Source organism: Neophocaena asiaeorientalis, unplaced genomic scaffold, assembly GCF_003031525.2.
Source record: "Neophocaena asiaeorientalis asiaeorientalis breed wild unplaced genomic scaffold, Neophocaena_asiaeorientalis_V1.1 scaffold30, whole genome shotgun sequence".
NCBI lineage: Eukaryota > Metazoa > Chordata > Mammalia > Artiodactyla > Phocoenidae > Neophocaena > Neophocaena asiaeorientalis.
In genome coordinates this window covers 11305506-11315635 of record NW_020174923.1, presented here as the reverse complement: position 1 = coordinate 11315635, position 10130 = coordinate 11305506, and positions in this window count along the sequence as shown.

Here is a 10130-nt window from a genome sequence, read left to right as displayed (position 1 = left end):
AGTGGCAGAAGATCCTCTTTGGGGGCAGTTTCCTTGGGGAGGGAGGACTCTGGTGGGGTGGGAAAACCTGGGGGAGGGGGAACCTTCCTAGGTGGATCAAGGGGTCAGAGATGCCTGGTTTTTGAAGGCGATTCCTGGGAGGTTCTGCTGAATAAGCTGACCAAGTTGGCACAGAGGGTTCCGTGCAATTCCCTTGGAGAAGTATTTACGTAAATTAGACTAACGTAGAGGAATTAATTGCGTTACATCGTAAAACACCAGATCTAAGTGCTTCCCTTTAATTAAACCTGACACTCTCTGCCAGCATCCCATCCCTGGACAGTCATCCCTTCAAGTGCAGGTGCCCCAGGAGACAGACTCCCTCCCCACCCCCACGCCCCACCCCAGAGAGGTGGGGGAGTCCAGAAGACAGCAGGGACATAAGACAGGTTTCTTCCACAGGGTCATTGACTTGAATGGACTACACTCTGCTTCACGTGGATTCGAAGAAAATGGAAGGGATATTCAGGAAGCATTTGCCTTCTGTCCTAACCTCCAGCCTTCGTTCACAGAGATTCTTCTTGGTTTAATTTCCTTTCTGCTACCAGCCCCCGTTTTATTGCTTGCAGTGTTTTAAGGTAGATTCCGGTGTAAGTAATTTCTGGGATTCTTTTGGTTGCAAGTAACAGAAAGCCAGCTCAAACTGGCTCTGACAATGAGGGCGTTGTTGGCTCAGGTGACAGAAGTCAGGCCCGTCTTCCTCCCCCAGCTCCCTTTCCTCCAGGCCAGCTAGATGCAGCGCACGCTTACATCCTTCCAGCCCTAGGACTGACATCCATTGACCTGCATGGAGTCACGGGCCAACATGGAGCAGGGTGGGTGCAGGGCAAGAGCTGTTGCTCGTCTGAAGGGAGTGGAGTGACCAGGACCAGGGGAATGGTGGGTGGAGGCTGGCCGGAGAAAACAGGGTCTCATCACTCTGGGAGGGGAATTAGCCTGGGGAGAATTCTCCCGGGCTGTCTGCTCCCATCAGCCACAAGACAGTAGAGAAAGGAGAGGGGCCTCACCAGAAAATCTTCCATGGCCCTGAGCCCCGCCCCACCCTCTAGAAGGCCCTGCTCCTGACTGCCCTCCTCCTGCCCAACGGGATGCTCACATTTGGTAGCAGCTGAGGCAGGAGACCCACTCAGAGCCTGGCCTGCCTGATTTGGGCTAAGTGCTTTGCAGCCTCACCTCTGGCCTGCACCCTCCAGCTGACAGCTGGGCAGGAGGTGAACAGTTAGGAGGGAAGCCATCAGTAAGAAGTGTGCTCACAGAGCACCTGGGGCGAGTGAAAATAAGCGCATTGAGCCCAAGAGCACTGAGAAACGCGGGGCTGATGGCAGGTGCAGAGCAGGACTGGCGAGGGGGTCGCACCTGGGCCTGGAGAACCGCAGCGAGAAAGTCCGCCCCCTACCGGGTGGCTTCCCCCAGCCACCAGCCTGCCAAGGTGCCCAGCGCTGGGTGCTCACCCCTTCAGCTGCAAGGAGGAGGTCAGAGCCTCGGGCCAGGAGACCACCAGTGTCCTCTCAGGCCTTTCTTAGGTGGGAGGCCTTTCAGATGGCAGCAGTGTCTGGGCAGGGCTGAGTACCACAGGTGAGGACCTAGAGCCTGAGCAGTGCCCAGGGCCAGGGGGTGGGCTGGGTGCCAAGGCAGCCCCAGTGCCACTCCTGGGAGTCAGGAGGGCCTGCTTGTCTCGGTACCTTTACCAACCCCACCTCCTTCCCTTCCCCTGGACTCTGAGAGTTCGTCGGGGTGCTGTGGGATATAGTGACTTGCCTGGAGGTTGGTGGTCAGTGCCGCGGGGGTTGTTTAGACTTGGGGTCAGGCCCATCCCTCTCCTAGACCAGTAAGAAGCCATTGTCATGATGGAGAGGCTTTGCTTTTCCCGCCTGCTCTGCAGGGACTAGCAAGAGGGCCAGGACCAGACAGAACACTCAGCCCCCAGCACCCCAAGCCCACTGCTCTCACCCGGACCAGGGTGTTGTTCTTCCTGCACTACTTGGGGTCGGGGAGCGGCTTTCTATAAATGAGCAGCTCATCAGGAATCACTGAGAAAGCAGATGGGCTGGAATCTGCCCGATGCCGGTTTCCCGTCACTTCTTACTGCCGGTCCTCACCTCCACAGGCCGAGCGACGAGGGAGGTGTGTAGCCATGGTGACCCACAGCATCCCACTTCTGAACCTGAGGTCCCCCTGCCCCGTGCACCGGTGATGGGGCCTCGCGCACACAGGGTGCGGAGCAGGGGTCGGAGGCGAGAATCTGACCACGTGGTGCTGCGGACACTGACCCTGGGTCAGCTGACCCCAGCATGGGTGGCCCCGGAGAAAAAGGCTAGAAGCAGGGAGAATCAAAGTGCATCTCTTCATCAACTTATTTTTAGTTGCGTTATGTAAGTGGTTTCATTTCAACGTCACGTAGGGAGGGGGGGTCTCAGATTTAATTACAGGATGACAGCCTCTGCTTTTCAAGCAAGCTGTTCTCCTGGCAAGGCAGGCACAAGGATTTGTGAATTTTTGCTAAACAGAAGGAGCCCTTTCTGAGGTGACCGCAAAACTTTGAAGGGTTTTCACCACCATCTCTCTCTCTGACCAGCCCAACCCGGTTTCTGCTGAGCTTGGCCTAAGGGGGTGGCGATGTGTCTCAGATCACAGGGAAATTTCGTGCCTGTCAAGGGAGCTGTTTCTCCACCGCCCCCCTCCCTCCTGGCAGCCTCCCTGTCTCTCTAAGAGAAGAATCCACCCAATCAGAACTCCTCTTCCTTTTCTCCTTCCTGGATTAGAGCACTTGTAATCAGTAACCAGAAAGTTCCAGAGCAGAAGAGAGCGGAGACATGGGCACTGTCTCATCTTCCCCATCCTCTCTGGCCACTGCTGCCTCTTCCTTCCACGCCAGGTGCTCTGGGCGACCGGCCCGGGCAGGGTCACTGGGCAGAACTGTCCGACTTGTGTCCAGAGTACTGTCTTTTTGGTCCTCGGCCCACATTCTTCACACTGTCGGCGTTGTCAGCAAGAAGGCATGGGGGTGCCTGGAGCCAGAAGCTCCGGGGTGGGCGGAGGCCTGTGTCCTGCTGTCAGGAAGGTAACCTCAGCGGCTTCTAGCACACTGTGGCTTTGTCCAGCATGAGGCAGGGCCATGTTGCCTGCCACAGGGCGAAGCCTGGCGTCTACCTGGGGCTGCTGCTGACGGCATGACCACCGACTTGGGGAGCCAGTACCCGGGGCCAGTTGCTGGGACAGCAGCAGTGTGACGGCCATGGGGGCCTGGGTAGATTCTAGGCGGGCAAGGTACCTGAGCAGGGTGTTGGGAGAGCCGAGGTGTAGGTGGCAGAAAAAGCACCGAGAACTGTGCCCGGCACATGGCGAGCCCTCGGTGTGTCTTAGAGATTGTCATTGTCAGTGGTTAGACAGGACCTTCCAGAGAGCACCCGAGTGCCCATGGGAAAGCACGTGAGAAGCTGCCCTTTACAGCGGCTACTCCAGGAGACCCCCAGCTTCGGTGTGGGCTGCGCAGCGACTTCCAGAGAGCACAGGTGCCAGGAAGACGTTGACAAGCATACCTCAGCCAGGCCAGCCAGGCCACATGTGCAGGGTGAGCCACGGGGACCGTACGTGGCCTTGACGTGCTGAGAAAGGCACTTCGCTGTACTCTTCCTCCCCAAACCTATCACCCCAGGCTTATCATGAGAGGAACATCACCAATCCCAGCAGAGGGACAGTCTGCAGATCCCTGCCCAGCACATCATCTGAGCCAGGGAAGCCTGAGACCGTCCTGGCCAAGAGGAGCCCGAGAAAACATGATGACTAAATGTCACCTGGGGTCCGGGACGGGTCCTGAAGCAGTAGAAAGACACAAGGTAAAAACTAAGAAAACCTGAATAAAGTCCAGACTCTAGTTAACAACAGTGATTCCATGTTGGTCCTTTAATTGTAGCAAACACATCACAGCAATGTGAGATGTTGACAATAGGGGAGACTGTTGGGTGTGGGCTATCTTTGCAGTAATTTTGTAAATGTAAACAGTCCTAAAATGTAAAGTTTACTAAAGGGGGGTCACCCATGACCTTGGCACAAGCCTCCATTTGGCCTGGGGGTCTGAGGGAGGGCACCTGCACCTCACCCCAGAGTCTGGTGTCTGTAGGTTCCGTAGGCAGAGCAGTGGCCCTGTCCCCACAGGGTGCCCCGGGCCCGCTCTGCCACGTGGCTTCCGTGCAGGAGGCTGGCATGGGGGGTGTGGGCCCAGCTGATGGCCGATCTCCTGCCACTCAGATGCGGCTCCTAGCTCCCTCCTCCCCAGACTTTTACTTAGATTTGCTCTTTCCTCAAAACCTGCTCCCCCTTGAGCTGAACGTGGTTCAGAGGCTTTCATCTCTCTGACCAAAATGTTGGCTGCAGATGGCACGGGCTTCACCCTGTGCCTCCAGGGATCAGTGACATTGCCCTCTTTGCCCTCGCAGGACCTCTGAGCCGGGCCCCGCCTGAGAGGAGGGGACGCCTATCTGCCCGGCTATGGGTGCCGCCTGGACCAGCAGGGCCCTCTGCCCTCTCCGAGATGAAGGAGTGTGGCTCCCATGCCCTTCCTGGTTTAGCTTCAACCCTCTTAGCAAGGCAGCTTAGAAAGTTCCCAGAGCTCCCCTACTGGCCAGGCCCAGGAGGGGCCAACAGGGGCTTCCACTGAGGGTGGAGGGGCCAGAGGAGGTGCCACCCTGTCACCGGGCTGGGTGGGGAGAGGTTCGCCAGCAGCGGGCCCTCTTACATAATCCGGCGCATCGGCGTGACTCCAGGTGCCTGTGGGAGGCAGCGTGGGGGTGAGCGCAGGGGCGAGGACGAGTCTCAGCTTCACTCGGTGTTTCTCCCCCTCTTATTACATTTCAGCGTCATCCTGCGTCTGCCAGCTCGGTCACCCACTCGCTTGTTCGAATATATTAACTGACAATGCAGATTTAGATAACTTGGGCAGGTGATGAGGCCTTGGGCAGAGCCCCCTGTACCTGGGCCTCCTGTACTGGCCCAGGTGAGGCAGGAGGGCTGGGTCAGAGGAAGGACGCCAAGGCAAGCTGCCTGCTTGGGCCTTGTGTCCAGAGCTGGACGGGGCGGGCTGGGAAGGGCAGCCCAAGCTCAGGGGCCAGGTCTGGGCTGGGTTGGGTGGGGAGGGGGGAGCCGAAGGCAGGCAGCCGAGGAGCCCACCCAAACACCCCCCCCACCCCCATCTCGGGCACACTCACCACCTTATGTGCAAACCCAGCTTGCGACAGGGTTCTGTGAGCGGGAAGACTGCAAGCTAAGGAAGCCAGCGTCGGCCCTCGTGCAAGCCCCTGGGTCAAAAGAACACGGCGTTTTGGGTCAGGAGGCCAGAGGTGAGCGACTCGAAGGGCCCAGGGGCCGAGTGCTGTGTGCCCAGGCCAGCCACTGCAGGCACACCGGCTTGGTGGTCACTCGGCTTCAGGGGAAAGATGAGGAAAGACGCTGGCTTCACCCTCAATGTAATTACTTCCTTTACCCCTGAAATGCCATTTTTTCATATCACTCTGCCTCTTAAATGACTTAAATTGCCTTGAAAGTGATCTCAAAGGTATGTTTGGAGCGGAGAGGAGGAAATCTGTTCTTTGGAACGTGAACTTAGAGGACACTCCAGGAAACATGCCTGGATGTCCCGGCAGAGAGGGCAGACCTGTACCTGCAGCGCCGGCTCCTGGTGCTGCTAGCGAGGCCCAGGCTCTGCCTCGCGTGCGCAGATGGCTTCCCTGCCCAGGCTGCTGCTTCTAATTTCAGCTGCTGGGGGCTCCGCACTCTCTCTCTCTCTCTTTTTAAATTCCATGTTTATTTAAAGCCAGACTAGAAAATGTCTTCAGCCCTGAAATCTGACTTTCTCCTTTTGCTGCAGGTCCTAAAACCCCACCTAGGGTCCCACAGCTCCTGAACGGGGAGCTTTGAGGCCAACTCGCGTGGGTCTGTGGGTCAACTTGACGGTGGGACAGACGCTCCTCACCCCCACCCCCGGTTGTCCAGCACTGTGGCATTTGGACAACTGGAGGATGTTTTCCTATCAGGGCAGTCTCGTGTGGTGTCGACACAGCCAGAACACGGAGAGCTCTGCCCCCGCCCCCCTGACGTCCTCGGTTCCCAAATGCACGAGAAGCAGTGTACGGGTCTCGGGAGAGGCGAGCACATCTGCCTTGGTGCCAGGTGTTCCCAGGAGATAGGGGTCTGGAGCCACCCCCCTATCGTCTCCTTGTCTAGGCCCTAAGGCAGCTGGGCGTGCCTGGTCCAGGTGTGTCCCCTGGAGGTGGGGAGGGACCAGATGGGCAGTTCCTGCACACTGGGCAGCAGCTGCTGGCCTGCAGTGTGGGCTTCTCTCCCACCTCTGTTCTTTCTGGCACTCAGGTCTCCCTGTTTCTCTTGTATTTGGGAACCAAGGATATTAAGGGGGCTCTCCGTGTTCTATGTGGACACCAAACGAGACTGCTCTCATAGGAAGACATCGGCCCACTGTCCACCTGTGGGTTTGCACAGTGTGGGACAGCCAATGCTGGATGGCCACCGTGGCCATCAGACGCCGATGCTGGACAGCAGGGGGCTCTGTCCCACAGGCGAGGTGACCCACGGACCCAGCCCAAGTGGTGGTGGGCGCTTAGGAAACGTGAGGTCCCGTCCCTTTGAGTAGCACGTAACCACCCTCACCTGCTTCTGTGGCTCACCCCAGAACGTGCTAGAAGGACTGTGATGAAACTGGATAGTGAGAAGGCAAAACTGGCTGAGGGGCCAGGCTGGGCTCCACGGGCCTGGGGGGTGCTGGCTGGACCCCTGTGTGGGACCGAGTTTATTTGTCTGACCACGAGCTCCTGCAGCAAGTGGCAGGAAGCCTGAGAGCAGAGGGGTCTTTGGAGAGTCTGCGACGCCCCGAGTCCAGTCTGTAGTGAAAGCAAACCCCAAGCCCCAGAACCACCCAGATGCCTGGGCAGGTCCCCACAGGAGGCCCCACGGTGGTCCAGCGAAGACTGGGCTGAATTGATGCCAGCTGCAGGGACACGGTGGGGCACCCCTTTCTGTCCAGAACCAGGCAGCTGTCTGAACGGTACTCAAACTGCTAACCGAGCTGTCAAAGCCTCAGGAAGCATGGAGTGGTTTGGAATTTCTTCACTGACAGGTCCGGTCAGAAAGTAGTAGGATTTTGAAAAAAATTATTTTAGGGTCAAGCTTGAGAATATCATTTGCCCCGTTAGGCTCTTTTTTTCCCCTCAAAAATTGGAAGACAGACATCTTTGTAGAGGTTCATGGAAAACCTTAGCTGTTGACTAGCTGTCCAAACAAAAAGAAGATTCCATCCATGGGGGAAAAACAATTTAAACAGATCCAGGTGACCTTTAACCCCCAGTCCAACCAGACACTGGCTCCACGTGACCTTTGCAGTGTCGCTCTGCTGCTGGCAGAAACGAGGCCCCTGTGGAGATCTGGCAGCTCAGCCCCTGGAATCTGCTGTTAATTCTCACCCAGATTTTGAGATTTTTCTCTGCGGCCGCAGGAGCCAATAGAGTCCTTTGTGCAGCCTCAGGTCTTGGGTTTTCAGAACCCCTGGGGCTGGTGGTGTTGGATTCGGTTGTAATTTTCCTTCATTCCTTGGCTCATAGATTTCCCACCAGGAAAACCCCAGAGACCTTGATTCCACCTCAGGAAAAATCAAAGCCAAGGCTCCCCACCAGGCACAGGCTCCCTGCTGGAAAGTGGTGGGCTTGCCGTGCAGCCCTCCCGGAAAGCTGAGGTGGTGGCTCGCAAGTGGTTCCGGGCAGGTGGGGTCTCATGGGGTGTCAGCTGCAGGAGCACGGCCCTGTGGTGTTTTGCAGGACAGACTCCAGCCTTCAGGCTCCCAGTGCAGCTTCTGGAGCTCGGCCTCCCGAGTTGGGCAGAGAGGACTGAGGTTGCGGCCGTGCTCGTACTGATGACGAGCTCTGCCCTGAGGGAGATGTGATCCCGGCATCTCAGCTTCTGGTATTCAGAGGACGTGGGGTGCTGGTGTTGCTGGTAGGCAGGGACTCCACATGGGGAGCCTCCACTGCCACCTGGTGGACAGCATGGAAAGGTGATGGGACGCGTGGCAGGCGCAGAGAGTGGTGGCCCCGGGCCAGAGGAGGACACCCCGGTGTATGGGCTGCAGGGAGCAGAGCGGTGGAGACAGGGAAGGGGCCACCTGGCCTAGGGTGGCGGTGTCCATGCTTTGCCCCTGAAACTGGTCAGTCAGCAGGTGGCTGTCAGGGCACTGGCTTTGGGGACCAGACTCTCCTAAGACGCATCTTCAGGAGGGGAGTACCACCCCGCCAGGACCCAGCAGGGATGAAAATAGTGCATCGGAGAGGCTGCCTGGAACCTCCAGAGGGAACGTGGGGATTGTGCGGACCCCCGGCCACTTACGCTCTATGAGAAAATTGCTCCCTGTGATGTGTATTTTCAAAGGGTCCTATGACATCTTTTTTTTTCAAAATTGAGATAAAAGTTACATAACAGAAAATTAACCATTTTAAAGTATACAATTCTGTCCACTTTAGTGGCGTTTTGTGCATTCACAATGTTGCGTAGCCACTAACTCTATTTAGTCCTGAAACACTTTCATCACCCGAAGGGAAACCCCGTGCCGTGCCCGTTAACAGTTAGGTCTCGTTGCTCCCTCCCCCAGCCCCTGGCCTGTCTCCGTGGTCACTTCACATCAGTGGAATCATACGAGGTGTGATCTTTCGTGCCTGGCATTTTGCACTCAGCGTCTGAGGAGCATCCATGCTGTCTCATGTGCCAATGCTTCATCTGTCCTCATGGCTGAGTGAACATTCCAGTGTGGGGAGGACACATTTTGTCCATCCGTTCGTTGGTGGCGGGTATTTGGTTGTTACTGCCTCTAGGTGACTGTGAATAGTGCTGCTATGAACAGTCAAGTACAGTTTTGGTTTGAACACCTGTTTTCAGTTTACTCTAGGAGTGAACTGCTGGGTCACATGGTAGTTTCATGTTTCGTTTTTGAGGAGCCACCGAGCTGTCTTCCTAGTGGCTGCACCCTTGAGCACTCCCACCAGCACAAGGGTTCCACTCCCTCCGTATCCTCACCAACACTTGTTATTTTCTGTCTTTTTGTTCTGTTTTAATTCTAGCCATCTTAGTTGGGTGCAATCTTAGGGTGGTTTTAACTTCCCCGATGCCTAATTGAATGTTTTTTCGTGTATATGGCATCCTTTTTATTTAATTAAATTAATTAATTTATTATTTATTTTTGGTTGCGTTGGGTCTTTGTTACTGTGCTTGGGTTTTCTCTAGTTGTGGCGAGTGGGGGCTACTCTTTGCTATGGTGCGCAGGCTTCTCATTGCGGTGGCTTCTTTTGTTGTGGAGCACGGGCTCTAGGCGCGCGGGCTTCAGTAGTTGTGGTTTGTGGGCTCTAGAGCGCAGGCTCAGTAGTTGTAGAGCACGGGCTTAGTTGCTCCGCAGCATGTGGGATCTTCCTGGACAAGGGATCAAACCCGTGTCTCCTGCACTGGCAGGTGGATTCCTAACCACTGCACCACCAGTGAAGTCCAGTACCCTTTTTAAAAGGAACCAGAATTCTGTAGAATTTCAGTACCTTTCCTTGAGAACTCCATCAGGGGAGTGAGCCTGGGATACTCCATGGAGGCCAACCAGCCTGTACCTGGGCCTCCTCTCACAGGCTTCTGACCAAAACTTGGCTTCCCCAGCTGAACGAGGTGCTCCCTGGACCCAGTTCAGCTGCATCTTCCAGCCTAGCAGAGTTCTAGAAGCAGCCAGGACCACCAAAACTACTTCTATGAGTTGAGCAATTCCTGTGTGCCTTTAAGTTGGAGCCCGTGGTCTGATGAGAGTGGCGTGTGGACTGGGGGTTCCCGAGCAGACCGGGCATCTGAGATGTGTGTTAAGAGGGCCCTACGGGGCTTCCCTGGTGGCGCAGTGGTTGAGAGTCCACCTGCCGATGCAGAGAGTGGTGGCCCCAGGTGCCCCGGTCCGGGAAGATCCCACATGCCGTGGAGCGGCTGGGCCCGTGAGCCATGGCCGCTGAGCCTGCGCGTCCGGAGCCTGTACTCCGCAACGGGAGAGGCCACAGCAGTGAGAGGTCCGCGTA